Genomic DNA, 11,405 nt, shown 5'->3' on the forward strand with positions numbered 1-11,405 from the left:
GGTATGATGCTCTTCCAAGAGATGATACCCAATAAATATTCAATTTTTGCTTTGAGCAGACAGTCTTGGTTGGGCACTCTTCAGTTGCCTACTCTATCTCCTCTGGGTGGGGATTACTGTCTTTCCAGAGTGAAGTTCTGTTGCTGGTTTTCTGCCTGGACCAGGTAAGAATGTTGGTGGTCTTCTGGGGCCCATAAAGAGGGTGCACAGAAAGTACCACAACCAATGCCTAGATTCCTAGATTCTCAAGCAAAGTGCATTTGAAACAACCGTGACAACATGCATCACGGGAGCTTCATGGAAGGCTAAGGTTTGTTAAAACAGAACATAAGCTGCATGGCAGTTGTGAAAAGCATTCTGGACAGAATCTACCAGTGCTACAAGGAGCAGAGAGATGAGAGAATAAGAACAACACGGTGGAAGTTACACCAGAAAATAGATCTGATACTACTTCTTTATTTGTACAAACCATTAGGAAAAAGGAGTTTGGATGCTTAAGTAGACACTAAAAAATGGCCATATACGCATGTACTTTAATGAGGGAAATAGTACTAGACCAGCCAGGCAAGTCACACATATCTCTGGGCTCCAATTCACAAAAAAGAGAAACTGCAAATACCCAAAAATTTGGGGAAGGATACAATACATAACTCCAAAGGGGATTGCCTGCATACAGGACACCATCTGGGCCCCTTCAGAGAGAAGGCACAGAAGACCCAGAGAACGGTGTGAAACAAATGGCTCTTTAGGCTTCAAGAGTGACAGAATTAGCCTGAGTTTTTCTAAAAGACTTTCTTAACCAGAAAGAGGCTCAGGCTATGGGCACAGATGGCACGTTAGTCAATCTATCTGCTTGGCTGTTATAAAAACATGAGGGCCCTCCCTGGTGGCACAATGGGTTAGGGTACAGCACTGCAAGCTAGCTGCAGCTGCCCCGGAGGTGACCACACGGCACGGCTGACCTCTCCTGTCTCCCGTTGCTCCCCTCAGCAGTGTACTTCATCCATCTGCCTGTTCTGCTTCCCACTCTGTGTCTGGTGAATCCTCTCACCTCCTGCACCTCTGGCCTGTACCCCAGTTCTGTATGCATAAATAAGTAAATCTTTAAAAAAATGTGTTTGTGTTCAGCTTTTTCTGGGCTCCTGGAGTCCTCCCACCTTAGGCTCTTGGGTGAGATTCCTCCTGTTCTGCAGAGATGAAGAGGTGGTAGGGTACTGGCTGGCTCTGGAAGGTCCCTGGAGCCCTAGGTCTGTGGGATTCAGGATTTCTGCCCCACATCTACATGTAAATAAGTTACTCCAGTCCCAGACCTGCCTAAAGAAGGCAGACATTAAAAATATCAATGAAGGGCCCTCCCTGGTGGCGCAGCGGGTTAAAGCACCTCACTGAGAATCTAAAGCCGCTTCCGCATGAGTTCGATTCCCGCCTGCCCCGGAGGTGACCACATGGCGTGGCAGACCTCTCCTGACCCGCCCGCTGCTCCCTTCAGCAGTGTACTTCATCGATCTGCCTGTTCTGCACCCCACTCTGTCTCTGGTGAAGCCTCTCACCACCCCTGAGTCTCTGGCCTGCACCCCAGTTCTGTATGCACAAATAAGTAAATCTTAAAAAAAAAAAAATATCAATGAAGATTGTCATTCATCAGAAGAAAATAGGTCCCTGGCTAAATTTGGCATCAGCTGAGGAATGAATCTTAGCTAAGAGGAACTCACATCCTTGTTTGTGAGGGAGGCCTAATCCTTACTTTGCCCAAGAGGATTATTGGTCTTAGAAAGAAGCTCATGCACTTTTTTTAAGCTCATGCCCACTGCATTTGTGTCCACAATATCCCAGATCCGTTCTGCTTTTAACAAACATTTCATGCTATCTAAATGCCTCCCCAAACCTGAATGTTTTCAACCTTTGCTGTCACCCGAAGTGGGGCCGTCTTTCTCCTCCCTACACCTACTCTTTGGAAGCACAACGTAAGTGGAAGGCAAGGTACCAAAATGCAACCAATGCATGGAAAATTAATGTTTGAGGCATATAACACACCTTCCAAGGTGCTGGCACTACAGCTTGATGGGCTGTTTTCCTCTTAATCCAATCACTTCCCCTTTTCTTTGATTACTACAGGATTAATGTAGCACAGCCCAGAACGCGTTCTTTAGTTCTGCATGACCCTTCTCGCCCCATCACCATCCACCCTCTCTGCAAGAATTCTGGACCCACTGACTTTATCACATCCTGATAAAAACTATCTACACATTTTAATAAATTGTCCAGTGTGACTTCATTAAATCAGCGTTTTCCAGAATCTGAGAATTGAGGGAAATGGTTAAAAATACCATAAGTCGGGCTCTCCCTGGTGGTGCAGTGGGTTAAAGCACCGCATTATGAAGCTCTCTGAAGCCACTGCAGCACCAGTTCAATCCCCGACCAGGGAGCTGACCCACATGACCTGGCAGACCTCTCCTGACCTGCCCGCTACTCCCCTCAGCAGTGTACTTTGTCAATCTGCCTATTCTGCTCCCCACTCTGTCTCTGGTGACTCCTCTCACTCATCATACATCTGGCCTGTACCCCAGTTCAGTAAATAAATCTTAAAAAAAAAAACCTTAAAAAAATGTAAATCAAAAATGTATTCAATACATCTAAACTACTGAGTGAACATCACAGCATCACAGCTTAGCCTCACCCACCTTGAACACTCTCAGAACACTTACAGCAGCCTACAGTTGGCTCAGCTCAGATGACACAGCTCTATAATGAAGTGGTGAACAACTCACACAATCTATTGCATGCTATACTGAATATGTAAAACAGACAATGGATGCAAAACACAATATCCAAAAACTGCTGCCATCTAACCCATTGTCAAGCACAAACTGTCACAATGGCTGACGTGACGATGACAGCCCTACGTGATGGATGACAGTGCTGGCTGGGAACTGTGGCCCGCTGGGGCTGCTGAGCATCAGGAGTGTCCTAACCCCTATCCCTATTCTCAAAACACCATGTAAAGTATTACAAATTAGGCCCTCCCTGGTGGCGCAGCGGGTTAAAGCACAGCTCTAAGAAGCTTAAGCCACTTCAGCATGAGTTCGATCCCCACCTGCCCAGGAGGAGACCACATGGCGTGGCAGACCTCTCCTGACCCGCCTGCTGCTCCCCTCAGCAGTGTACTTTGTCGATCTGCCTGCTCTGCTCCCCACTCAGTCTCTGGTGAATCCTCTCAATGTCCCTGCAACTCTGGCCTGTACCCCAGTTCTGTATGCAAAAATAAATCTTAAAAAAAAAAGTATTACAAATTAGCCCATGTTGGCCTTTTCAACGTACAAAGTATTTTTGTGTAAATTTTATCCTTGCAACAACCTCAGAAGTGTTTTCTGCCTTTCACAGAAAAGGAAGTGGAGACAGGCAACTTCAATAAGCTGTTCAAGGTGAAAAAGGGGTACAGCACACTCCAGGCACCATGTGCCAATTCCTGTCTTAACTGGGGCCAGTGGCATCCCAAGTGAGACAGATTGAACATCACACACATTAGCTCAGGAGCTAGTTTCAAGATAAACTCTTAGCTAGTTGTCTTCTTACCCTAAGCCTCAAGTTTAGGGTAAACCCTAAAAACCCTACTATCCCCCAATATCCAGGGTATCTTCCAGGCTGAATGATACCATTTCCCATGGATACCAATGCCTTCAAGACTGGAGCCTCACCTTGGCAATGTCCACTAGCCCGCAATAGATGGTCTGGGCAACAAAGCCTCGAGAAAAGTAGGAAGGGAAGTGGGTGATCACGTTCATCTGTTAGGGCAGACAGGCCCTTCCCTGTCCCCTGGGCACCAGGTCTAGAAGGAGCCACATAGCAGGAGTTCAGCAGGTCATAGGGCAGCCAGATCAGGGAGTAAATACCCTGTAGATACATCACTCCATATCTCCTCCCAGGCACCCCCAGCACACCTAACCTGGGTGTCAGAAAGTCAGAGAACCCTGGACAAAGAGGAGGTGTGGAGCTGTGACCTCGGGTTCCAAACCCATGGAAGAAATCCAGAGGAGCAGAGGCCCCGCTCCAGCCAGACCTGGCTCAGTAGGGAGGCAGCCTCTTCACACAGGGGCATTCCAGCTGCTAATGGTGAAGAGGTAACCATGGGAACTGACACAAAGGGCTTTCCCACAAAGTTGAGGAAAAGACTTTGGAGGCAATGGTGAAGAGGCCAAGAAGGACTTCAGTGACACAGTCCTACAACTGTCATTGCCATGCACGGCTATTGTCAATCAGAACGAGAGTGAGGCTTGCACACAGCAAAGCAGCCTCAAGGGACAAGCAGAGAGCTAAGATTCTTGTAGATTCTTTGTCCAGACCGTTTTCTCCCCTTCAGAGAGCAGGGCCCTACAGTCAGGGCGTTTTTCCCTAAGATGACATGGTTCACTTGGATGGACAGGACCGGACAAGGCAACCCTTCCTCAGATACAGGGCTCCGAGAACACTTGGTGACTGGGGTGCCTCCTCACACCCTCTGGCTTCAGCCACTGTCTCCAGAGGCACGTCTGGGTGCTTCTCTGGTAGGTCTGGAAATTGGCCTATTTGGGGTTGAGGAAATGGTTCTGCAGTTCTGGCTGCCCGAGTGCAGAGCAAAGGAGAGGCCTGGATATGGGGACACTCACATACAGCACCATGCACAACCAGCAGAACTTGAGAGATGGGGGTGGCAGGTGAGAGATTAAGTGTAAAGGCTCACAACGTCACAGGAAATAGTGTCTGCTGTCTAATAATCAACTCCCCACCCCCACCCCAGGTCATTATCTACGTATTTAATCACTTGGCCAGTGTGACTTCACTGAATCAGTTTTCCAGGATCTGGGAACTGTTAATGGCAATAGGGGAAACAAACTGTCCCTGGTAAATGGTTTACTCTTCTTTCAACAGCAGGGATCTGGAGCACACTTCTCACTTTGGCTCCATTTGGAGAGCAAGCTAGTATCAGATCCATGTGAACCCCTGGATAAATTTTACAAAGTCTAGGTCAATTCCAGACAGGCAGCCTGGTTCTCCACAAACTGACTTCGTAATAGGAGTCACTGCAGAAGCGGGTGGAGGGCAGTCAGAGCCAGCCACTGACAGGTAACTCTGAGGACTGGAGAAAAAACCAGACATGCTCATTAGCGTTTCTCCAGTAAGAGCCTCCACCACAGCAACAAGGTAGTTAAGAGACCCATTAACCAACCTGTGAACACACACGAGAGGTAGCCAAGCCTACCTCTCCACCAGTGTTCCTTCCCCTACAAGCACCATTCAGTGCCACTTTTTGGTCTGATGTTCTCCTTCATTTTACCTAAATCTTAATTTTAGTAAAATCTTAATCTTAGGGCACCCCTGGTGGTACAGGGATTAAAGTCTCAGCACTATTAAGCTATTGGCAGCCACTGCAGCACGAGTTCGATCACTGGCCAGGGAACTGACCCACACAGCACGGCATACCTCCCCTGTCTTGCCTGCTACTCCCCTCAGCAGTGTATTTCTATACATCTGCCTGTTCTGCTCCCCACTCTGCCTCTGGTGAATCCTCTCACTGCCCCTGCACCTGTGGCCTGTGCTCCAGTTCTGTATGCATAAATAAATAAATCTTTTTTAAAAAAGATTTAATCATACCTAAAAGGTAACAGTAACTGACATCTATTATGAACTTCATCAGGTGAGAGACAGGATCTTTCTGAGTGCTAATCCTGGCACCCACACGTCCTCAGCAAGTTATTTAATTTCTTCTGCGTTTTGGGTTTCTTCACCCTTAAAAGGGAATTAATAATGGTATTTCCCTCATAGGAGTGTGAGGAAGATACCAGAAGAGTTTTAAACAGTGTTCAGCTCTTAGCAAGTCACACTCAACAAATTTTAGAAGTAAACACCCTTCAGGTGTCAAATTATGTAGGATAATTACATAGTTATCCTTCCGTGCGTTTTGTCATTTATTCCTTGTACCAGCCTGAATCTGATAAATATTAATACTTCTTTCAAGGTGATACCAAACTTTCACAGATGAGAAAACTTAGGCTTAAAGAATTTCTAAACATGTTATTGCTGCTTTACTTACAATAGGAAAGATATGGAATCAACCCAAATGCCCAAAAGTAGATGATTGGATTAAAAAAGTGTGGTACCTATACACAATACTACTCAGCAATCAAAAAAAATGACAAATACATGCCTTTTGCAGCAACATGGATGGAGCTGGAAGGGATCATGTTTACTGAAATAAGCCAGAAAGAAAAATACTGGATGGTTTCATTCATAGCAAGAGCATAAAGTGTGTGTGTGGGGTGGGGGGGGGCAATTGTAATAAAGAAAAAACAACAAATAACTCTATACTAGAGACATTTTACAAGGGTGGAATAGGGAATGGAATCAAAAATTGTGGGGGAGAGCAGTGCACAGGACTATGGTGATGGCACACAGGTGAATTGGTGATGGGAAGACCACGTGAATTATAACTAAGATGAAAAAGGCACAAAATGTAAAAATAAACTAATAATAATATAAAAAAAAATGAATTTCTAAACATGCCCTAAATTGGCAGAGCTCAAATCTATACCTGTTATTCTGTCTCCACAGTAAAAAGCTCTTTCCACTACACTACACTGCCTTCATAGAAGAACACCGTGCTGCTATTTTTAGAAAGGAATAACTAGAGACAACCTTAATCGGAACCCCTGATGTTAAGAAAATGGCACTAAAAAAGAAGCAGTATTTTAATTCTTCACCATAAGGAGAAGGTTTAAAAAAAACAAAACACCAAGACTTGCCTAAGACAGAACTCTCCACTATGAAAAAAATTGACACAAGAAACAGACACACATTCACATTCATGGTCATGGTGTCTAAGAACACTTGAGTGTAAACTAGCTCACTATTCAACACTGCACTCTCAGAGGCTAACATTTGATGAATGTCTACTGAGTGAATAAAACCAACTTGACAACAAAATGCCTGTGCAAAAGTTGGAAAAGTATATAATGTCTTTCCCAAACACGCTGCTAAATACAAATACTGAAGCTTAATAAACTGTTCTAATATTTACCAGTCTGCCAAGATATTTTACTGAAAAATCAAGTTATATGTGTTCCTATAAGAAAGTACAGTATTAACTTGATGCAGAGCTCACCTGTTGTGTTGGCAAGAGGATGCTGTGTATAAACCTTTCACCTGGATTCCCAGAGGATCCTGCAAGCAGAGTCTGTGAATTCAGCTTCAACTATCATTAAATGAGTTCTCAAAAAAAAAAAAAAAAAAAAGAGGGGTTTTCCTAATGGGTATTTCTTCTTTTGGGGAGGTCTACCTCTGTTGGCAAAACAAACCCCCCAGTGGTATTTTGATCAAACAGGCAAGAACTTTAAGTTCCCCATAATCTCAAAAAAGAACCCACTAAAACAAAGATATAGAACACTAAAGATATCAGTTAATATGTTCTAAGGTCCTTGATAACCTTAAATAACTGAGACAGCTTTCACAGAGAGTTAATGATTCTATCATCAAAACCAAAACCACATATTTGCCACAATCCATGGAATTATTAACCAACCTCTATTGAGCTCTTACTAAATATTTTGATTATCTAACTTAGTCCTCAATCTCCATGAAGGAGATGTTTTATTATTGTCCAAGATTCTGAGGCTCATTGGTATTTAATGACTCACCTAAGGTAATATACCTCTAGAGGCAGAGACAGGAAATGTACCCTTATCTATTTCTAGAACCTAGTTATTCTAATTGAGCTAATGCTTTGCATACAATAAAATATATATGATCTAAATGTTCAGTTCCATGCAGTTTGCTAATTATGTATACCCATGTAACTATCACTCAAACAAGATAACATTTCCACTGCAGCAGAAAAATCTCCTTTCCTCTTTCCAGTCATCCCCCCACTCCCCAGAGGCAACCACTAACTCCTGCCATCATATATTGGTTTTGCCTGTTCTTGTATTTAATAAGTAGAAGTGCCCATCACTCCTTTATGACTGGCATTTTCAGTTTAACACAATGGTCCTGAGATTCATCCAGGTGGTTGTATACATAACAAGTTCACTCCTTTTGCTAACCAAGTACTATGTCATTATACAGATGTACCGTAGTTTATCCAGTAGTTTATCCACTTTCCTGTTGATTGTCGTAGACTGTTTTTAGTTGTTGGCAATTATGAATAAGGTTGCAAATGAACGCTCTATACAAGTCTTTTCTGTGCACATTTGTTTTTATCTTCCTTAGGTAGTTAGACATAGAAACTGTGGGTCATAGGGTTGGTGTGTGTTTAACTTTACAATAAACCCAAGTTCTTATCCCCTGTATGCTATTCCCTCACAATGTTATTAGCTGATTAACATGTTTGACTGCTCTTAAATGACACATTCTCTGAGGGCACAGAACCCATCTCCAGTTCCTGGGCTGTCTCCCACATAGTAAACGTTTGCTGAACAAATGAATGACCATTGTTCATACCCCCATGCCTTCTGTGAGTGTTACTATAGCATAAGAAAATATGTTTGGCATGCGTGGAGAAATATGACAAGCCAGAGGGTGGGAGGTGAAGTGCTGCTCATTCAAGCAAGGTGAGAAACTGCCACTGTAGGGCACTCTTGACTTCCCCATTTTCTTTCTGACATGACCTTTCTTAGATGGGAATCTCCCTCAGTGATCTTGCTGGGAGAAAGAAGGATGGCTGCTTCTGATCAAGGGATACTACGGAAAGGGAGGAAGGTGTCACTGCAGTTGAGGCCTACAGTGGCTAGAGTTACAGATACTTTGTCAAATTGGAGGACAGAGGAAACAGCAAGCCAGGAAAGCCTGACCTCCTGGAAGTAACCAACCAAAAAACCCACTAGAGCCCAGAGGCCCAGCCTCCAACACAAGCTACTGGAGTATTTGGTTTTGGTAAAAGTGCTATATATTTTTTTATGCTGAAAATCGAGTAAAGAATACATTTTGAGGAGAAAGTAAAATGTGTATGTCAAAATGTAAGCAGTCTTAAAACACAAGATAGGTTCCTGAAAACATTGGGTCCACAGTGTTTTACACTTACACACACACACACCCTTGGGTCCACAGTGTTTTACACACACACACACACACACACACACACCCTTGGGTCCACAGTGTTTTACACACACACACACACACACACACACACACCCTTGGGTCCACAGTGTTTTACACTTACGCACACACTCACCCTTGGGTCCACAGTGTTTTACACTTACACACACACACTTCCCATCATCATTGAGGCAGAAATTTGATTTCCATGAATCCATTCATTCATTTACCTCAAACCACCAAAATATATATGGTGAGCTCAACCTCTAACTTCCTAGAAAGTGATTAAATTGTTGCTGACTTTCTAGCTATTCAATCTAGGTTGGGGAAATATGGCAAGTTCAACAATTTAAGAACTTTCTCATTGGAGGAGGATTTGTATTTTACATAAGCCAAACAGGGCTTCACCTCATACTGGTCTCAGGTGACATGGGCAGCCCTTAATTTCCTCTGGTCCCAGGTTACTGAGGACTGAAATTGTTTAGAATTCCTCAATTCTGGGATTTTGAGAGCTGACTTAAGTCCTCCTTCATCTAGATAGTACCACACTGAAGTCATCCTAGGCAGATGGATGTTTATCCTATTCTTAAAATCTCCAGGGAAGTAAATTCTCCACAACATCCCTTGGTAACCTTCTCCAGGGTTTTATCAAGCATACGGTGAGGAAGTTCTGATGTAGAAACCAATAAAAATATTAACTCTATGAGCCTAGCTACAGGCACTGGGAAAGGGTATGTGTTTGGGCACTTTGCCTTAATGGTAGAGCGATGTATTTACAAAACAGGCTGTCCAAACAGAAGCCATTTGCCAGGAGCAGATGTGGGACGTTGATGCAAGAGAAATTGCCACAATAAATTCTGTTCCATGAACCGTGTAAGATATTGTTGCATATAGCATTTTTAAAAGTACAAATTGATATCCTTGCTAGTCCTTGTTTTAATTCCTAAGCCAGGTTTGTAAGTCATTTAAAAATATCCATAGCTGCAAAGTTTGCAAATGACTAGGCCTTAGCAAACAGCACATTAGAGTTGTTATGAACTAGTTTGCTTCTCTCTAAGTTCTATATATTCCACCTTTTCTGCCGTGAACATACAATGCTTTTATAATCAGAGTAAAGATATTTTAAGACAAAATTAACCATCAAAATTAAAATGTAGGCCCAATTCTGGTGTATTTATTGCAGGAAGTTTTAATCATACGTCAGACCAAAGTGCATTTTTTAATTGAAAATGATCATTTAGCTAGCCTTTAAATGTTAACAGTTCCCATATAGAAAATGCCCTAAGATGGTCTTTAGAAGCTTGTGTGCCAAAATTTCCTGTCGCACTCAGTTATCTCACAGCAATCTCTCTCCCTGGGGGTTACAGCCTCCCCACACACAAGCACCACCACAACATAAGAATAACAATTTTTTTCAACAAGGAATGCCCAAATGCATCAGAGAAAGAAACAGATATGCCCCACCCCCAGAGAAAGCGCTACACATTGTATTTCAATCATATAAACTCCCCCAGCTTTACTCGACCCTCACAACTCAGAATATAAAATAAAGCACGTGTTATCTATAATTTCGTTTTCAAGAATTAATTTTGCTACCTGAGAGTGGAATACACATTTTTTAAAAACTTGCCTTAAGATCTGGGGGGGGTGGGGGGTAGGGCGGCGAAGGGGAGCCCCTCAAACACATTTGGAACCTTTCCTACAGAAACAAATCCAAATAAAGTTAAGAAAAGCCAAGTCGTCCTGCACTCCATAGGGGCCTCCAGGGAAGCAATTTATCAAAATTAAAGTGTTTCACAGATCATTTCTTCTGAAAAGTTTGCATGCTGTCAATAATCTGCAAGTCTTTTCCTCTCAGAGTGGCAGTTTCTGCCTTCCTAATAAAATAAGAAAAGCCGAGGCCCGGGAGTGTCAGAGACCCTCGGGGCGCACCATCTACTACCTCCCCAAAGCCCCCCATCAGGCCGGCTGCTGGCAGTGAGAAACAGCCCGCAACCCCAGACACAAACTGCGTCGCCGCAGGGACCGAAACAGACATTCTTTAGAAAGCAGACGGCGGGGAAAACCCGCCCCCGCGGCTTCAAAGGTACCGGTGCGCCCCGCCGCCGGGCCCCGCCAGCTGCTGCCCGAGAGAAGCCGCCGCAACTCCAGCACTCACCATCTCTGTTCGCGGGGCCGCCACAGCTCCCGGCAGACGCCAAGTTCAAACTTCGCAGCTGCAACGAGAAGGCGGCGCGGGCATCGCCGGCGGGACTCGCCCGCGCTCAACAATGGGCGGCTCGGCCGCGCCCTGCCCCACTGCGCCCGGCGACTCTGCTGCAGAGCAGCGGGGCGGCGGCTTG

The sequence above is a fragment of the Condylura cristata genome, unplaced genomic scaffold (assembly GCF_000260355.1).
Source record: "Condylura cristata isolate star-nosed mole 26May11 unplaced genomic scaffold, ConCri1.0 scaffold00012, whole genome shotgun sequence".
Classification (NCBI taxonomy): domain Eukaryota; kingdom Metazoa; phylum Chordata; class Mammalia; order Eulipotyphla; family Talpidae; genus Condylura; species Condylura cristata.